This window comes from Cornus florida, unplaced genomic scaffold (assembly GCF_030987335.1).
Source record: "Cornus florida cultivar Cherokee Brave unplaced genomic scaffold, ASM3098733v1 CherokeeBrave_3.0.0_Hap2_Chr02, whole genome shotgun sequence".
Classification (NCBI taxonomy): domain Eukaryota; kingdom Viridiplantae; phylum Streptophyta; class Magnoliopsida; order Cornales; family Cornaceae; genus Cornus; species Cornus florida.
In genome coordinates, this window is record NW_026775572.1 from 43,072,118 (window position 1) to 43,091,911 (window position 19,794).

Genomic DNA, 19,794 nt, shown 5'->3' on the forward strand with positions numbered 1-19,794 from the left:
CTATCCTTTTAAAATTAGGGGTATTACACTTTTCGAGACTAATCAATTCACATTAAAGCTTTCTCAATCAATGAGGTCCAAAATGATTGATTATCTGGGTTTATCAACGTACTCGTAATCATTTGAAGAAGATATATATCAAGATATATATTAAAATATACCACATACAAATTCTATTACTCGATCTACTTAAACTTGTCAATAAAGTCAGATAACTAGTAGAATCTAGGACATGAGTTTGGCCAGAGTTGCAAAATTCCAGGAATGCAGCCAAGATGAACCCACGAGGAGTTCACCTTTAGTGGATCTACCAATCAAATATTTATGCAAAGGCTTTTCTAAGCAATCGTATAATATAATCACGGTCAGTCTTCTTGGAATGCAGCTAAGATGAACCCACGAGTAGTTCACATTTAATGGATCTACCAATCAAATATTTATGCAAAGTCTTTTCTAAGTAATCGTATAATATAATCACGGTGAGTCCACCTTTATGGAAGACGTAGTATCTTTATGCATTTACTGATTTGATTGTTGCAAATTGTAATGATTTCATTGAGGGCTTCTAAAGTTTGGAATTTGATGGTTGATGAAGGGTTTTGAGATGCTTGAGAAAATGATGGAGACCCTTTTAAAGAAGTATTAAAGCCTTTTCAATCAATAAGGACCAAATTGTGATCAATTGGATGTGTAAAAAAGCAAGGTCGGGCAATCTCGTTTGGTGTTCGAAGAAATGCATAAGAGATGGATTGAAGCTGATAATTTGACATTGGAGTTATTTTGATGTAATTTGTATGAGTATGTCGGAACAATGTCCTATAGTTGTAGGGTCGTTCTTGAGCTCAAACTTAAGGATTGGTACCAATTCCATTTTCAAATTCCTAACCTAATAGGAGTTTTATGGTCTATTATATTATTATCCTATCCTACTAGACTTCTTATGTTGTGAGTGACGAACTTAAAAATAAAAATAGCAGTCTCAAATTGATAAAATAAATAAATAAAAAATCTATTTAGTAATAATACTTATGGATTTCATTCTATGAGGCCCAAATCAGTAATAACAACCAACATAATCTCCATGCCAAGCTATATATATTTATAGCCCAACCCATTAACAATATAAAAAACTTGGAATTCAAATATTGTGTAGGGGCCGCGAACGCAGGCCCCCACTACCACAAATTATGACGTACCTATTAACAATATAAAAAACTTTAAATTCAAATATTGGGCAGGGGCCGCGCGGACGTAGGCCCCACTACCACAAATTATAATGTAGGCTCTACTACTTGAGTAGACCTTAGGCAGGCACCCCTCCTCAGTGCAATGGAGGTCACCAACCTAGACCATGGACCTTATCAATCGCCCATAGATCCCGTTCAAGTAAGTATGTTGAAACTTGTGCTTTCAACTCATTATATAAGCCTATCTACATAACTTCAATTTATGTTTTTTCGATGTGTGACAGCAGAAGCAACTACACATAGATGCAAATTTAAATAATACATCGAAAATTCACAAAGAGTGGGATACAACAACGCATACGCACCCCCCAGCACAACCAAACATTACACCTAACCCCAAGATAGATACAGACAGACCTTTTACCCTTCACGAGCTACAAGCCTTCTTTCTTTTTGTTCTTGTCAAGTACTAGTATGGTAGTATATTATAAAAGGTAAATGCATATATGATCTTTGTTAGCAATTAGGACATAAATAAATACCAGTCTTGAAGAAAGAAGGAATTTTTGATTATGTGTTTGGATAGGTATGGGATGAAGGATAAATAATTTTGACAGAGTGATATCTTTACTACGAAGCTCCTCGAGCAGATGTGCCATGTTTGAAAAAGATACCTTTGTTATGTAAAGTTTACTTAGTTTAGGACGTGGTCCTTGTATAATTGATTGACTTAAGTGTGTCAAGTCTTTTAACATGTTTTCAAATCAATAGAATAAGTGTTCATATTTTGTTGGATTAATTTTGTTAGATTTACAGTGACTATACTTGATGTGGGACACTAATGGTATTTTTTTTTTTTTTTTGGCATTTTGTTCTATTTTCCTCCTTGGTTGGTTTAATTTCAATGTTTGTGTGTTTATAAATGTTTCTCATTTTCTCTCACTAGACTATTACATATTCATCCATCAGTGTTTACTTATTAGAAACAAATTGTTGAAGAATAAAAATAAAATAAAATAAATAAATAAAGATCCACCGCATTCATGGAATGCAATGAGAATAACAATACTTCATAGGTATCATCTGACTCGATTTAAGACAAGGACGATCACAACTAAGAGCATTCGGTGTGGATCACATACATACTCTATCTACTTTTATAAAAGTAGAATGTCGCATCAACATTATTTAATAAATGGTGTGGTACATTTACCTCATTATCTATTTTATTATTATTTGTTTGAGCCATGTAAATTACAAATGAATATAGCTATTGTGAGGGAAAGAGAAAAGTGATCTAAAAACACTATAGAAAGGTTTAAATACTAGTTTATAAAACATATATATATTATTTATAGCATTATCCAAATGTGCAATTATCACGGGTGGGGACCACTGATTTGATACTCCACTTTTTACCTATACCATTTCCTTCTTTCTCTACTTTATGAAAATGTACTCCACTTTCTGATTTGATAACTCGTTTTAGGAATTTTGTAGCCATTATCAAAAAAAAATTCCCAAAACCCCTTTATTTCATTATAAAACAATTCTTTCCCTTTTTTTTTTTTTTTTTTCTCTTTGTCCAATGCTATGCATGAATGTCTCATATATCTCAATGTTGTACAAATAAAGAAATTCATGCTCATCAAATTAGTATTCAACAATATACATACTTTGTAACAAAAAATTCAAAAATTTATATTTCATGCTTTCTAATCACAAACTTAGCACTAAAGGCACAAAGGGCTTGAATAAATTAATAATTAAACATGCTTTATCATCATGTATATCAAGCAACACATAGTCATAACTTTGGCACAACATATACTTATAACATAGCATGAAATTTCTTCAAATCAAGCATGCTAATTACCAATTAAGAAGAGTAATTCATAAAAAAAAAACCCAAGAACATGTGAATTAGAACCCCTGTCTCACTTAGATGCAAAAATCCCCAAAGTGAGCCAAAAAATCAAAATCCCTAGAGTGCACCAAAATTGAAATTGCTTACACCCACTTGAAGATCTTGCCGTGCTCTTCGATTTGCCGCAAACGGCACCCAAAAACTCTCAGCGGTTGAAGATTAATCAAGATTTGAAGCTTTGGATGAAAAAGAAAAAAATGCGTGAGAGACAGAGAGAGATGGAAGAAGTGACGGTTTGGGTCATTACATAATTGAATTAATGGTGGGTCCCACAGGAAAAAGAAAATAAATATCTCATTTCGGCAGTGCATCTTTTTGCTTCTTTCATCAGATGCTACAATATATACATAAATCAAAATATATACTTATATATATATATATATATATATATATATACATATATATAATGCAACATAACCTAATCCAATAAACTGAAACATAAATCTTCAATTTGGTAAGTCTCCAATTAAATAATAAACTTCAAAAAAATGAAAAATGACGAAAATAAGAAACATTACACTTTTTCAATAAATGAGGACCAAAGGGATTGATGATTTTGGTTTGTGATCAATTGGATGTGTAAAAAAAGTAAGCTTGGGCAAGCTCATTTGGTGTTCGAAGAAATGCATAAGAGAGGGATTGAAACTGATAATTTGACGTTGGCATCGCTAATTTTTGGGCTACTGACAAATCCTAGAGTTAGAGAGGCTTATAAGATTGTGGAAGGGATTGAGAAAAAAGATATAAGTGTGTATTTCATGGATTGATCAATGGGCTTTTGAAGTTGAGAAGGGCAAGTGAAGCAACTAATCCAAAAAAAAAAAAGGGAAGGGCAAGTGAAGAAACAGCAAGTGTCATTACACACTGGAGCTTCGGATTCAACAATTATAATATCCACACTCTGCATAATCCCAAAGTCAAAACTACTCTACTTGTTGAAACATAAAGGTTACATTCATGTTTATTTCTTTGTAGATTAAAGGATAAATATTGATTGCAATTTGTAACACTATGCAAAATGTAGATTGTTTATTTAACTACACTTTGAATTTCTTGCTTTGATGGAGTTCATACATTTGATGGCTTTTTTGATGGCAACGCAAGCCACTTGGTAAACCTCAGCTAGAAACATGATGATTCGGGGTTACATCAAATACAGAAATCTGTATCTATCTATCTATACTATTTATAAAAGTGACAAAGTGTATAGAATTTTGATTTTTTCCATACATTTTTTACTTTCTTTTTTCTTTTTAATCAAAATATAGAATTTGAAAAGACCACACTCAATGACCTTTTCAATACAAAATTTACATTCCCACTCATTTTTTAAAAGATAACATACCTTTTCACTCCTTTTTAATTCATAGCCCAAAACTACAATCTGTCTCAATCTGTCTCACTTTCAAACTAGACACGAACCTTACTCGTCATGACAAGGTCATTTTGGAGGCACCCAGGAGATCCTGTACACGGATTCAATCACACATTGGTGAAACTGAGAGGATCTGTTGGGGTTTTGGCCATAGATTGAAGGTCGGACCAAGGAGGAAGGAAGAAGATTGCTTGTGGGTTGAACCAGGAGTAGTAGACAGTAGTTAAGGAGCCATCAGAAATATTAGAGAAACCAAAACTAAAACCAAAGGCAAGTTCTATTTCTTGCTCTTTTCCTTTGACCTGTGTTTTATGCATACCTAGATAACCTCCAGGATTAAATCGGGCTTTAAAAACTGTTATTTTATGCATGTTAATTCAGACTTTAAACTGTTTTATGTGTTGATTTAATTGAAATTGAATTATCATATAAATTGTTTCGTATTCTGTTTAAAATCTTGTAACGATGTGTACTGAGTTTACATGTTATTCTGGAGGTTATGGGACATAATTGGACCTCTAGGAACTTAAACTAAAGATTTTAGAGGGATGTTAACATCGTCAAAGACGAAGATGACGACAGGAAGCAAGGATAGAGCCGGCTCCCAAGGGGATGGAGCCGACTCCCTATTTTTCTTTGCCCAGGGCTCTCTGTGAGAAAGAGAGCCGGCTCCATGGTGAAGGGAGCCGGCTCCCTAAGGCACAGAGCCGGCTCCAAGGGTAGGGGAGCCGGCTCTCTTTGTGTGGGAGCTTGCTCTCCACTTTTGAGAGCAAGCTTTCTTGCTTAAGTATGTACTGGAGGTGGTTTCTGAGCACTATTTGGATGATTAGGGTTCCCGAACTATTTTGGGTTAATATGGAAGGTTCTAAATATTATTTCATGTTATATTAAAACCCCATATTGCATAATTTATATCTATATGTTAATGAATACAACAGTATGAAAGTTTAAACAATTTTGCATGCTGTTAACGGATATAAAGGATTTAATTGTTTCACTTTAATTTAGCAATTTAAAGGACTGTGACATGATTCTTAAATCTTGTAATTGATGCATAATATGATCATATACATATCAGATTTTTCTTATGCTTACTCTGGACTATGATTGATGAACTATTTATTTCTATTTCTATCAATTTTGGTGGATTATATGCACCGGTATGGGATGGTGGCATATTAGGTACAGATTAGATCAAAACGTTAATTCCTACCTATATTGGATTTTAATTAATGAATTGCTTATTCTATTTTGTCAATTATTGTATTTGTTTTTGGATTATATGCACCGGTATGGGACAGTGGCATATTAGGTATGTATTAGATCAAAACGCTAACTCCTACCTATTTTGAAATAGGGAATGGATTAACTATAAAGGTTAAGTCCTACCTATATTCATGTCAGGTCAACTAAAACAGTTGAATAACATATTGGATGTTTGTTTTTATATTCTGTATTAGGAAGGATATTATATATATATAATTATAGTATCGTGATATGAGCTTGAGTCTTAGGATCATGGTTAGAGTGCGTATATTGCTTAGGATAGATAATTGGACATAATTGATGTTCCCTGGTAGGTCTAGGTATACATGCCCACGTGATGTGTAATTTGCATGTTACCTTCTATTCAGGCTGAGATAGAACTATGGGCTAGCGAGCGTCCTATAGTGTGTACATATATATATATATATGGACTATTTAGCTATTGTTGAGTTATTTAGGATGTATCTGCGTATCGGGTCTTTATTTAGACTGTAGTAGAGTAGAACTTGTTTGTGGGCCTGACCCACCATCATTTTTCAGATATTCGTCAAGAGTAGGGGGATTGTTCGTACTGAGCAGGGATAATCTACTTCATTCTTCCGGATCGTCTATGTAGAAGTTCCCTTTGTGATTTCTGTATCTAGTGGTAGACCGTGATTCATTCAGTTTTGGTTTTTTCAGGGGTCTACATAGTATGGATTCCCGAATTATATAAGATAGAGGATTATTTGTATCAGAAGAATTTATTAATGAAAATTTATTCTGAGGTTTTATTAATGGATTATCATTTTGGTTTCTTTTAGTCATTTATTTATTCCTGTTATATATTTTGTACTCTATGTTCGATTATTGCCGATTCGTTTTTTATATTCTCGGGTATTCGGGCGTGGGCAGGCGAACCCGCATCCGAAAATCCGGGGGTATCACAGTAAAACACTCCAATAAACCAAGATTATTTCTAGCATAAAACACAACTTCTACTAGTGCCATGCATGTTAATGAAATGTAAATGCACCCCATTTCCAACTCGGTTTGAATCGGCCTAACCCACAACTTTGGAAAAACTCACTAGCTGACTTTACCGAGGCGAGATTGATGACTATCCCTGATTCCAATTCTGGCAACCGTTAAATGATATAGTATCAACTTTTTCACGCCCAAAGCTGGGCCGCGCTCCCTCTAGGTCAAGTTAGCCCCGGACTCGCGAAATCCGATTCATTTAAAAAAAAAAAAAAAACTCCCCATTTTAACAACAACCTTCCTTTTAAATTCCTTTTTAAAAAAAATTCTCCATCCTTGCCATGCTATGCAATGTATTACAACAACTATAATGTCAGTGTGCCAATTACTACACAATAAACATAGCAAGGCATTTCACAATAACCATCAATAATAGTCTTAACATGTTTTTCATCAAATCTTCATATAGAAACAATCCATCAATTATATACACATTGTCAAACAACCACACAACTAATCAAGCTTTTAACATTTAATACACTATTTCCTTTCACAAAACAACAAATTCACAATAGAAAAAAGAAGGGAAGCTAAAATTTACTCATTAAAAGTCAAAACTTAGCCATTAAGAGAACCCCTACCTCAATTAGAGTGCAATTCCTCAAAAAGCCCCAATTTCACCTCAAACCCTAAAATTTTGAAATCCAAAAATGGTGGCCAAATGGAGATTGGTTCCGATCAAATCGTAGATCTTGAAGAGCTCTCCGACTTGCCGCAAACGACACAACAAAACTCCCAACGATTAGAGAGAAATCAAGGTTTGAAATTATAGAAAGAAAAAGAAAAAGGGAAAGTTAAGAGGGGGAGAGAGCTAGCCGAGAGAGAGTAAGAGAAGGTGAGGTGAAAAATGCATACCAAATGGCTTTAAAGCCATTAAAAGTTATATGTGGGCCCCACCAAGAAAAAATCTCATTTTCTTTTAATTTTTATGCATATATATAATAACCAATTTTTTTTTCCATCACATAAAATAACATGTAAATAAGAATTCTATGCACAATTAACATTGCAAGAAATGAAACATAACCACAACATAGCACCCGTGCGCAACAACCACGGTAACGGGTCCCACTTGGGACCTTTAGGCCCGAAAAATGAAAAATGCCGAAATGACAACCATTACATTTCCAAGAGTCTTAAAATCAAGGAAACGCTCAAACCAGCTCTCTTGACACACCCAGCACACCCCACGGCATGCAAAATGAGAAAAGACGAAAATACCCCCTAAAATCAGAAAATTTTAGAAATTAGAAAATGATAAAATTCAGGAACATTACATAGCCCGCCAAAGTTGCAGCCCTACTAGTGGTGGAGTTGGTGAAAGATGGAATAGCTCAGAAGATAAAGTTTTCTTGGATGTTGTGCTAAATTTTCAAATAGTGAGTTTCATTCGGGATTTGAAGTGTGTTTGGAGGATGTTAGAGAATTGGATAAGAATGTGGAAAAGATTGTGGATGGTGATCTTGATAGCAGCCAAATCACTAAAGGTCAATCCAAATGCTGGTAAGCATTTAAAGTGAGATTATATAATTCTTTGATGCTAACTAGTTGTTGGCTAGTAGGATTGCTTAAAAGATTTTGCTTAAGGCTATACTTGGCCGGCATGAAATTAGAATTAGAATTGGAGAAAAGCAACTCAAAAAATTGAAGCAAAATTTTAACTAATTCCAATTCCAATTCCAATTCCATGCTGCAAATACAGCCCAAGTAAATTTATTGTTGTTTTACTTTTAGAGGGTAATGTAATACAGAAAAAATGAAAATGAAATACCGTTGTAGAACAATGGTCATCAAAATTCCTTGGCAAAAATGAATTAACATTAAATGGGGGTTTAACAAAACGTCTCTAATCTGATTTATTTCCTTTAGGTATTCTCTTTACTTGAGTTGTTATGAGAACAGCAACTACCAAAACATCTCACTTTTGTAATTTGAACATGTAACCAGAGGTAAAGCCAGGATATTATTTCAGAGGGGGCACAATGCACTTGTTAAAAAAAATAATAATAATAAATATGACAATATAATTTTTTTAAATCAAAAAGACAAATAAGAAAAAAATAGTTGTAAAATAATATACTAAATAAATACCGTAAAAAAATATAGTTGCAAATATAAGAATCAAAATATTAATTAATAATATTTTAATTAAAAACAATCACAAATGTCATCGATAAAAAGAAATAATTTTTAAAAAAAAAATAGAAAAATACATAATTATACATAAGTGAAAAAAGAAATTTTTTGAAAAAGGAAACAAAAATTAGAAAAGGAAAAATATATTGTATATTTGAAGAAGGGATATATGTCATTTTTTTTTTTTCAAAAGGAAATTAAAATAAATTTGAAAATTTGAGGGGGGCACTATTTAAAATTACCATATAAGTATATATATATACCAAAAATATATACCTATGTATAGTAAGTTGGAGCAAAGTGAGGGGGGACACATGCCCCCTCTGGGCCTTAATTGGCTCCGCCCCTTCATGTAACTGTGGTGATCAATTTTTACCAAGTGTATGCTATGAAATCAACTGGGGGAAAGAGTGGAATCAATAGACTATGTTTAACTTTTTACCAAAATTGCCTTATTTGCTGAAGGACAGAAGTTTGAATATTTGTTCTTGATTCTCTATAAGCAAGGTTATTTTTTGTGCATGCTGTTCAAAAAGAAGATAAGGAACCCACATCTACTTACAAAATATCATGACGATAACATTCAATAAATAGCACGCATATCAATTTAGATGGTCTAAATTCATTTGAGTCTTTTTGATACTTTCAGCTTAGTTTTATTTATATAGCAGTATAGCACTGGCAATCTCAAGTGCAGCTGTGGATTAGCTCCACTAAATAGTAAACACATGAACCCACACACACAAAGAAAAAGAACATCTTTTTCCCTTTGGGTCCGTAACTCGTGTCCTCGTTGTTTGTTTTGCATAATTACTTTGATCTGATAATTGACTCTTGAAATACATGTTTATTAGCTTTTATTTGTGTATGGAACATTGTTTTCAAACCAGTCATTGACGCTGAAGCTTTACCATCAACTGATTCCCAAGTGCCAGAACAATCAAAACCCAACATCAAACTTTGGTTTCATTCGTTGTCACTTATTTTTATATGTTTTAGCCCAAAGCATAATAGATCATGGCCTTTATATGTTTGTAACCTAACCCAAAAGAAGCAAATCTAGGGCAAAAACTCAACCCATATAAAAAACTTGGAATAAAGATTGGGCAGGGGCCAATGCAAGCCCCCACTACCACAAATTATGATGTAGGCTCCACTACTTGAGTAGACCTTAGGCGGGCACCCCTCCTGAGTGCAATGGAGGTCACCACCCTAGACTATAGGCATTATTGATCACCCATTAATCCTGTCCAGGTAAGTATGTTGTTCCTTAGGCTTTCAACTTAATATATAGGACTCTTCAGATACCTCACATTTATGTTTTCCAAATGTAGGACTATAGAACCAAACATTATCCCACCAGTGTTTGTTGCCAATGCATAGGATAGTGTGGTTATGTCTCAGTAAGCATACTTAAGCTACTGCAAACAGAATTGAATAGACCGTTGAGACAATAATGGAGACCCTTTTCAGACCAATCAATTCGGTGAAGCATTGAAGCTTTTTCAATCAATGAGGACCAAAATGATTGATGATTTGGGTTTATCAACATACTTGTAATCATTTGAAGAAAATATATATATATATCAATTTATCGTGGTTAGATAAAATAGACCACATACAAGTCTTATTATAGGATCCACTTAAACCTGTCAATAAAGTCAAATAACTAGTAAAATGTAGGACATGAGTTTGGCCAGAGTTATGGAATTCTAGGAATGCATCCAAGATGAACCCACGAGGAGTTCACATTTAGTGGACCTACCCATCAGATATTTGTGCAAAGATTTTCCTAAGCAACCGCATAATATGATCACGGTCAGTCCACCTTTATGAAAGACGTAGTGTCTTTATACATTTAGTCATTTATCATGTTTATATAAAATAGAAAGATACATTTTTCGAATTGAGAAGATTGTGAAGGTGTAATGGGTATGGATATATATATTAAAGTTATAAAGTTTTTTTAAAAAAAAGCAAGTGGGCCCCACTAATGTATTAAAAACACCACAAAGGGCATAAGGACAATTCACAGACCAATTTCTCTCTCTCTCTGCGTCTCTGTCCAGAAGCTTCCCTTTCTTTTCTTTTCTTTTTCTTTTCCAATTTCAAGCTTTGATTCCTCCTCCCATACTTAGAATTTTTGGTTGCTATTTGTAGCAAATCGAAGAGCACGGCGAGCTCTACGTGTGAGTACCAACAATTTTAGTTTTGGTGCACTCTAAGGAGTTCGAAATTCTAGGGCTTTTGGGCTCAAATTGGGGGTTTTCATCAATTTGAGGTAGGGGTGTTCTATTCTACAATTTCTTGGCCTTTGGTGAATTTTTCCCCTTAAATTTGATCCTAAGCATGCTAAATTTTAATTACTTAGCTTGTTGTTGTTATAGTTATGTGTAATTACAATGATAATTGTATTCTATGTGTTATTTGAGTTCATATACATGTCTATTTTCATTACGGTAAATGAGCATGCTTAGTGATTGATGTGTTGTATGTTCCATGATTATTTATTTATTTATTTATTTATTGTCTTGAAGAAAAATGGGTGCTATGGTTATAAATAAATAAATAAAAGAAATGAATGTTTAGAAATTTTCATTAAATTGTGATGATGATGTAAACGGAAATGTGTGAAAACATATAGTTAAATTAATGATTTGAAGTATGAAGCATTCATGCATCCATTGGGAAAGAGAAAGGGGGAAAAATAATTGTTAGAACAAATAAAATTGTTTTGGGGAAATATTTTCTAAAAGTGTTGCGAAAACCGGACGCCTAGGAGGCGCCTAGTGGTCCGTGATGTTGGTGTAGTCTAAAAGGGAATGTAGTTGAGTTAACTAGGCCGGATGCGACGCCTTGGAGGTGCCTTGTGGTCATGGATAGTTAACCAACCTTCCTTTCGTGACGCCATGGAGGTGCCTTGGGTCGGACTACATTAACGGTTTGGTTGTTGAAACGGAATTGTTTTGGAAATGGAGAGTGACATTTGCATAACATTGCACTTCATGACATTGTGGTAAATTTGTGATTGGTTGATATTTGTTATATACTTGTTATTGTGGTTGAGAATGTGTGTTTTCCAATGGCATGATCCCGTTCACTTTTTATCTATTCATTGTATGGATTCACGGGGGCATAAGAAGTATGTTTTAGACACTTCCTACTGAGCTTATATTCACCCCCTTATTTTTAACATTTTTTTAGGATATGGAAAAGAGGTGGCGGACGACGGTCCACCACAAGTTTAGATGAGCTTGAAGACCCATTCTATTTTGTTATCTTTTGTATTAGACTCTAGTATTTTGTAAATGTAATATTAACTACCTTGTGGCACTTTAGTTTAATTAGTATAATGTTGTAAGCTATGGACTTTTAATTCTAGCTACATTTTATGGACTGTAATTTGATGTAACTTAGGTGGGTTCCATGTTTGGATGAGATGGAAGAACAGGACTTTTGTATGTATATAACCATTTTGGGAATGTAGTATAATATCTGAATTGTGCATTGGGACAGGATAAGTTAGATTTAAGGCCCAGTGAGGCCATTGCATTTATTTTTTTGTATTTCAACAGGTTGTTGAGGGACATTTTCTGCGGAGGTCATGCCAAAATTTTTATAGATTTTTATTATTATTTTGGTATCTTTTCGGGTCGTTACAAATTTGGTATCAGAGCGATGGTTCGAATACCATTAGGACGACGGGTAGAGGCCTACCTAGGATTGCATGGGGAGTTGAGTTATTTTCTTTCTTGTTTAATTGCTTACGTGATTGCATGCTTATATGTTTATGTGTTAAGGTGTTTAATTATTTGAAAGGCATTCTTAATTGTTTAAATGCTTATATCATTACGTGTTAAATGGTTAATGTTGTTGTATATTATTATGATTATGTTTATCCTTAGTTGGGTATTTTGGAAGTATGGAAGGTTTTTATGTGTTTCCATTCTTGTCAAGTCATTTGTGTGAGGACTCCGTTCTCGTGCGTATTTTAGTGTCATCGTAATTGATCTGTTTCCTTTTCTTATAGCTTCATGGCAACACAAAGGGATCCCGGGGAAAGTTCTAGCTCCAATCCCATGGAAAGGGATCAGGAGCAAGTTGAGGAAGATATTTTATTGCGTGATTTGGTCCCACCAAGAGAGGGACAAGCGAGGGGGACCGTTGATCCACCCTTTTAGATAAATAGGGAGCAGTTGAGGTTAGCCGTTCAGGAGGTTATTTTTTATGCATATCGACCGACAGGTGCGTCATCGTCACAGTTTGTGCCACCACCGGCACCACCACCACCACCTCCAAAGAAAAATGAGTTAGAAGATACTCTTTACCACATTGCAAAGTTTGTGAAATTAATGCCAACTTTGTTTGAGGGCGGTCCAGATCCGCTTATTGCGGATAGTTTCATGGATAGGGTGGAGAAGCATATTAATACCATGAATTTGGCAACGGATAAGTTGAAGATTACATTGGCTACTTACAATTTTGTAGGCGATGCTGAGATTTGGTGAAAGACCGTTTCTCACACCCATAATCTGGATACTATGACATATGCTACTTTCAAGAAGTTGTACTTGAGAAGTACTTTCCGGCGGCTAAGCGGAGGGAACTAAAGAAGGAGTTTGATGGGTTGAAGCAAGGAAACATGACAGTTACAGAGTATGAAAACAAGTTTACATCACTTTTGAGGTTTGCACCGGGAATTGTTAATGATGAAGAAGGAAAGATAAAGAAATTTGTTGATGGCCTTGATCTTACCATTAAGCCAATTGTAGCTGCTTCAGAACCGACAGAGTATGCAAAAGCAGTGCGAAAGGCTTTAGTGGTTGAGGCTGAGAGCAAGGACAACAAGGCTATCAGGGAGTCCTACAAGCACAACAGGGGTATGAGTACTTTCTCCGAGGGTCAATCAAGTAAGAAGTAGAAGCATGAGCAGTCAGGGTTTAGGGGACAGCAGCCAGTCAAATCTGCACCCACAGCTTTAGTGTCCATGGGGTCTTCTAGACCGAATGTTACTTGTTTCAGATGCGGGCAGTTGGGACATTACAATTCCCAATGCACTCAGACTCAGGTAGCTCAGGTGATTTATTTCAAGTGTGGGCAGCCAGGGCATCACAAGTCCCAGTGTACTCAGATTCAGGTGGCGTCTGGTGGATGTTTCGGGTGTGGCCAGCAGGGCCATAAGGTGAAAGATTGTCCACAGCGGGGCAGTGGTTTGGGCAAAGGTGGAGGTTCACAGCAGAGGCAGATGCAGTCTACCACAGTTCAATCAGGGTTTCGACCACCACCACTACCTCAGCCGTCTCAACCAGCTATGTCAGCCCAGAGTTCTCGACCTGGTAGAGGAGCTTCTTCGAGTACACCTACTCAGCAGTCTGGCTATCAGGCAGGCAGTTCTCAGGGGCAGAGGACCCAGGGTCGCGTGTTTGCACTCACTCCAACCGAGTCACCATCCAGTCCTTCAGTTGTCAGGGGTATGTTTCTTGTGTCCCATTCGTGGGCTCATTTATTGTTTGATTCCGGTGCTTCTTATTCATTCATTGCTTCATCATTTGCACCGGCATTGGGTTTGGAGGTCAGTCAGTTAGACAGACCGCTTTGTGTTGACACGCCTATCTGGGGTTCAGTTGCTCTTAGTAGAGTTTGTAGGAGTTGTTCCATCACAATTGCCGGACGTGTTCTTGAGTTCGATCTCATCCTTCTCGAGATGACGGAATTTGACGTCATTCTTGGGATGGACTGGTTATCATCCTTCAGAGCTGTCATTGATTGTTTCAGGGGCAGAGTTTCAGTGTGTACCCCGGATGGGGATTGTTTCTGTTTTGTGGGAGATCGGTGTGATCCTCTCACTCATTCATTTTATGGTGTTAGGGGTCGAGATCGGCAGACATTCTTCTTGGCTAGTCTTCTCGCCGATGATGACGTTGAGTTTTACAGGGTTGATTATCCAGCGGTTGTGCGTGACTTTCTAGATGTATTTCCAGAGGACTTTACTAAGTTGCCTCCACACCGAAAGGTGAAATTTGCTATTGATTTGATGCCTGGTACCGCGCCAATCTCTATGGCACTGTATCATATGGCACCAATTGAATTAGAAGAATTAAAAAAGTAACTTGATGATTTGAGAGTGAAAGGCTTTATAAGACTGAGTGTGTCACCGTGGGGTGCACCGGTCTTGTTCGCTAAGAAGAAAGATGGTTCTCTGAGGTTGTGCATTGATTACCGAAAGTTAAATCATGCCACCATCAAAAACAAGTATCCTTTACCAAGGATAGATGATTTATTTGATCAGTTGAGGGGAGCCAGTTGTTTTTCAAAGATTAACTTGAGGTTAGGCTATTATCAGTTACGGGTTAGAGAGGAGGATATTCCAAAGACCACATTCCGTACATGGTATGGACATTACGAGTTTCTTGTTATGCCTTTTGGTTTAACCAATGCGCCGGCGGCATTCATAGATTTAATGAACCGTGTCTTCCACGATTACTTGGATCAGTTTGTGGTAGTTTTCGTGGATGATATTCTTGTGTATTCACGGACTCGGGATGAGCACGAGGTCCATTTGGGTATAGTGTTGCAGATTCTACGGGAGCACCGTTTGTATGCCAAGTATGAAAAGTGTGAGTTTTGGCTACAAGAGGTGAAATTTTTGGGACATGTTGTCTCGGAAGGTGGGGTTTCAGTTGATCCTTCAAAAATAGAGGCAGTTTTGAGTTGGGAGCAACCCAAGAATGTCTTTGAGATCTGGAGTTTCCTTGGCCTAGCAGGTTATTATCGGAGATTTGTGAAGGATTTTTCCCGTTTGGTAGCTCCTATAACCAGATTGACCAAGAAAAGGATCAAGTTTGCATGGAATGAGGCCTATGAGTTATCCTTTCAAGAGTTGAAAACAAGGTTGACTACGGCTCCGGTGTTGGTGATACCTGAGCGTGGTTTGGGTTATGTGATCTATTGTGACACCTCACGTGATGGTTTGGGTTATGTACTGATGCAAGATGATAGAGTAGTGGCTTATGGGTCTCGACAGTTGAAGACTCACGAGCTTAACTACCCTACTCATGACTTAGAGTTAGCGGCAGTTGTATTTGCTTTGAAGTGTTGGAGACACTATTTGTATGGTGAGAGATTTGAGGTGTTCTCGGACCACAAGAGTCTCAAGTACCTTTTCTCCCAAAAGGACTTGAACAACAGACAGAGGTGATGGGTTGAATTCTTAGAAGACTACAACTTTGATTTACAGTATCATCCTGGCAAGGCAAATGTGGTAGCTGATGCTTTAAGCCAGAAATCTCGTGGGACTTTGGCTAGTTTAGCCATTCGAAAATGGAAGATGCTGAAAGATTTGGCTGAAATGGGATTGTATTGCTTTGAGGATGATGATGGCAGTGAGCCAGCATTCTTGTTTAGTCTCGTGGCTCAACCCACTCTTGTTAGACTGGTGATTGAGTCACAGAGACAGGATTCAGATTTAGATGTCATTTACACTTTGATCTCCAGTGGCGAGACCATGAAGGATTGGACCTTACATGCAGATGGAGGTCTACGATTTAAGGGTTTGTTGGTTGTTCCTACAGTTTGTCGTGAGGACGTCTTACGGGAGTTTCATACTTTCCGCTTTGTAGTTCATCCGGGTGGTACCAAAATGTATCACAATCTGAGACGTCAGTATTGATGGAATGGAATGAAGAAAGATGTTGCACAGTTTGTAGCTAAGTGCCTTACCTGTCAGCAGGTGAAGGCCGAGCACCAGAGACCAGCTGGTTTATTGCAGCCGTTGCCGGTAGCGCAGTGGAAATGGGAGGAGATTGCAATGGATTTTGTAACAGATCTTCCTAGGTCACCGAGGGGAAATGAAGCCGTATGGGTCATTATCGATAGATTGACCAAGATGGCTCACTTCTTGCCTATTAAGGCAACAGATGACGCAGAGGCACTTGGTGTACTTTATGTGAAAGAGATTGTGAGATTGCACGAAGTTCCAGTGGTTATTGTATCGGATAGGGATGCTAAGTTCACCTCGAAGTTCTAGGAAGGACTTAAAGCAGCGTTTAGCTCAACGTTGCACCTTAGTACTGCATTTCATCCACAGACGGACGACCAGTCGGAGCGTACCATCCAGATCTTAGAGGATATGCTTCGAGCCTGTGTACTTGACTTGGGTGGTAGTTGGGAGGATCACCTTCCACTTATTGAGTTTGCCTACAACAACAGTTATCAGGCGAGTATTCAGATGGTTCCATTTGAGGCGTTGTATGGTAGACCTTATAGGTCTCCTATTTGTTGGACTGAGGTGGGCGAGACAGCCGCCTTAGGACCAGACATTGTATTCGAGACTACCGAGAAAATTAAGTTAATTAGACAGAGATTGCTTACAGCTTAGAGCCGACAGAAGAGTTATGCAGATAGGCAGAGACGACCGTTATCCTTTGAGGTGGGAAACCATGTTTTTCTTTAGGTTTCTCCAATGAAGGGGTTGATGAGGTCCGGGAAGAGTGGCAAGTTGTCGCCACGATTTATTGGACCTTTTGAGATCTTGGACCGCATAGGAGAGGTTACTTACAGACTAGCATTGCCACCACAAATGGACAGGGTTCATAATGTCTTTCATGTGTCGATGCTACGAAAGTACAAGCCAGATCCGTCTCACATTTTGAGTTGGTTTGATGTGGACATTGATGAGGATGTTTCCTATGAGGAGGGACCAATTCAGATCCTTGACACACAATAGAAGGTGTTGAGGAAAATGACGATACCGTTGGTAAAGGTTCTTTGGAGGCATCATGGAGTTGAGGAGGCTACTTAGGAGCTCGAATAGGAGGTTATCTCCAAGTATCCAGAGTTGTTTTCTCCCTCAAGTATGGCCTGATTTCGGGGACGAAATCTTTTAAAGTTAGGGAGAATGTAATATATATATATATATATATATATATATATATATATATATATATATATATTAAAGTTATAAAGTTTTTTAAAAAAAAAAAAAAAAAAGCAAATGGGCCCCACTAATGTATTAAAAACACTACAAAGGGCATAAGGCCATTTCACAGACCAATTTCTCTCTCTCTCTGCGTCTCTGTCCAGAAGCTTCCCTTTCTTTTCTTTTCTTTTTCTTTTCCAATTTCAAGCTTTGATTCCTCCTCCCATACTTAGAATTTTTGGTTGCTATTTGTAGCAAATCAAAGAGCACGGCGAGCTCTACGTGTGAGTACCAACAATTTCAGTTTTGGTGCACTCTAGGGAGTTCGAAATTCTAGGGCTTTTGGGCTCAAATTGGGGGTTTTCATCAATTTGAGGTAGGGGTGTTCTATTCTACAATTTCTTGGCCTTTGGTGGATTTTTCCCCTTAAATTTGATCCTAAGCATGCTAAATTTTAATTACTTAGCTTGTTGTTGTTATAGTTATGTGTAATTACAATGATAATTGTATTCTATGTGTTATTTGAGTTCATATACATGTCTATTTTCATTACGGTAAATGAGCATGCTTAGTGATTGATGTGTTGTATGTTCCATGATTATTTATTTATTTATTTATTTATTTATTTATTTATTTATTGTCTTGAAGAAAAATGGGTGCTATGGTTATAAATAAATAAATAAAATAAATGAATGTTTAGAAATTTTTATTAAATTGTGATGATGATGTAAACGGAAATGTGTGAAAACATATAGTTAAATTAATGATTTGAAGTATGAAGCATTCATGCATCTATTGGGAAAGAGAAAGGGGGAAAATAATTATTAGAACAAATAAAATTGTTTTGGGGAAAATATTTTCTAAAAGTGTTGCAAAAACCGGACGCCTAGGAGGCGCCTAGTGGTCCGTGATGTTGGTGTAGTCTAGAAGGGAATGTAGTTGAGTTAACTAGGCTAGATGCGACGCCTTGGAGGTGCCTTGTGGTCGTGGATAGTTAACTAGCCTTCCTTTCGTGATGCCATGGAGGTGCCTTGGGTCGAACTACACTAACGGTTTGGTTGTTGAAACGGAATTGTTTCGGAAATGGAGAGTGACATTTGCATAACATTGCACTTCATGACATTGTGGTAAATTTGTGATTGGTTGATATTTGTTATATACTCGTTATTGTGGTTGAGAATGTGTGTTTTTCAATGGCATGATCCCGTTCACTTTTTATCTATTCATTGTATGGATTCACGGGGACATAAGAAGTGTGTCTTAGACACTTCCTACTGAGCTTATGCTCACCCCCTTATTTTTAACATTTTTTCAGGATATGGAAAAGAGGTGGCGGACGACGGTCCACCACAGGTTTAGATGAGCTTGAAGACCCATTCTATTTTGTTATCTTTTGTATTAGACTCTAGTATTTTGTAAATGTAATATTAACTACTTTGTGACACTTTAGTTTAATTAGTATAATGTTGTAAGCTATGGACTTTTAATTCTAGCTACATTTTATGGACTGTAATTTGATGTAACTTAAGTGGGTTCCATGTTTGGATGAGATGGAGGAACAGGACTTCTGTATGTATATAACCATTTTGGGAATGTAGTATAATATCTGAATTGTGCGTTGGAACAGGATAAGTTAGATTTAAGGCCCAGTGAGACCATTGCATTTATTTTTTTGTATTTCAACAGGTTGTTGAGGGACATTTTCTGCGGAGGTCATGCCAAAATTTTATAGATTTTTATTATTATTTTGGTATCTTTTCGGGTCGTTACAGAAGTTAAGATATGTGAATGGGGACATTAGCCCACCACTGGCATTGTCGTGTAATGCAGACATTACCACCACTGGCATTGTCGTGTAATGCAATGTGCCCCCACAACCCTATCTCACATTCTACATCCACAAATATGCGTTGAACAAAATGTACTAGAATATATAAAATATGCAAATTTATGGAGCAACTTTTAA

The 19,794-nt window shown here is 36.7% G+C and overlaps 2 non-coding genes and 1 pseudogene across 2 annotated transcripts; 1 reads left to right on the plus strand and 2 right to left on the minus strand.

The window, feature by feature from the left end:
* Positions 1 to 19,794, plus strand: part of LOC132296135 (putative pentatricopeptide repeat-containing protein At1g26500) — a 50,703-nt pseudogene that overhangs the window by 26,236 nt on the left and 4,673 nt on the right.
* On the minus strand, positions 1,235 to 1,394 carry LOC132297590 (U1 spliceosomal RNA). The gene has a single exon (XR_009479294.1). It is a non-coding gene; the product is annotated as a U1 spliceosomal RNA (small nuclear RNA).
* Positions 10,019 to 10,173, minus strand: LOC132297592 (U1 spliceosomal RNA). Its single transcript, XR_009479296.1, has one exon. It is a non-coding gene; the product is annotated as a U1 spliceosomal RNA (small nuclear RNA).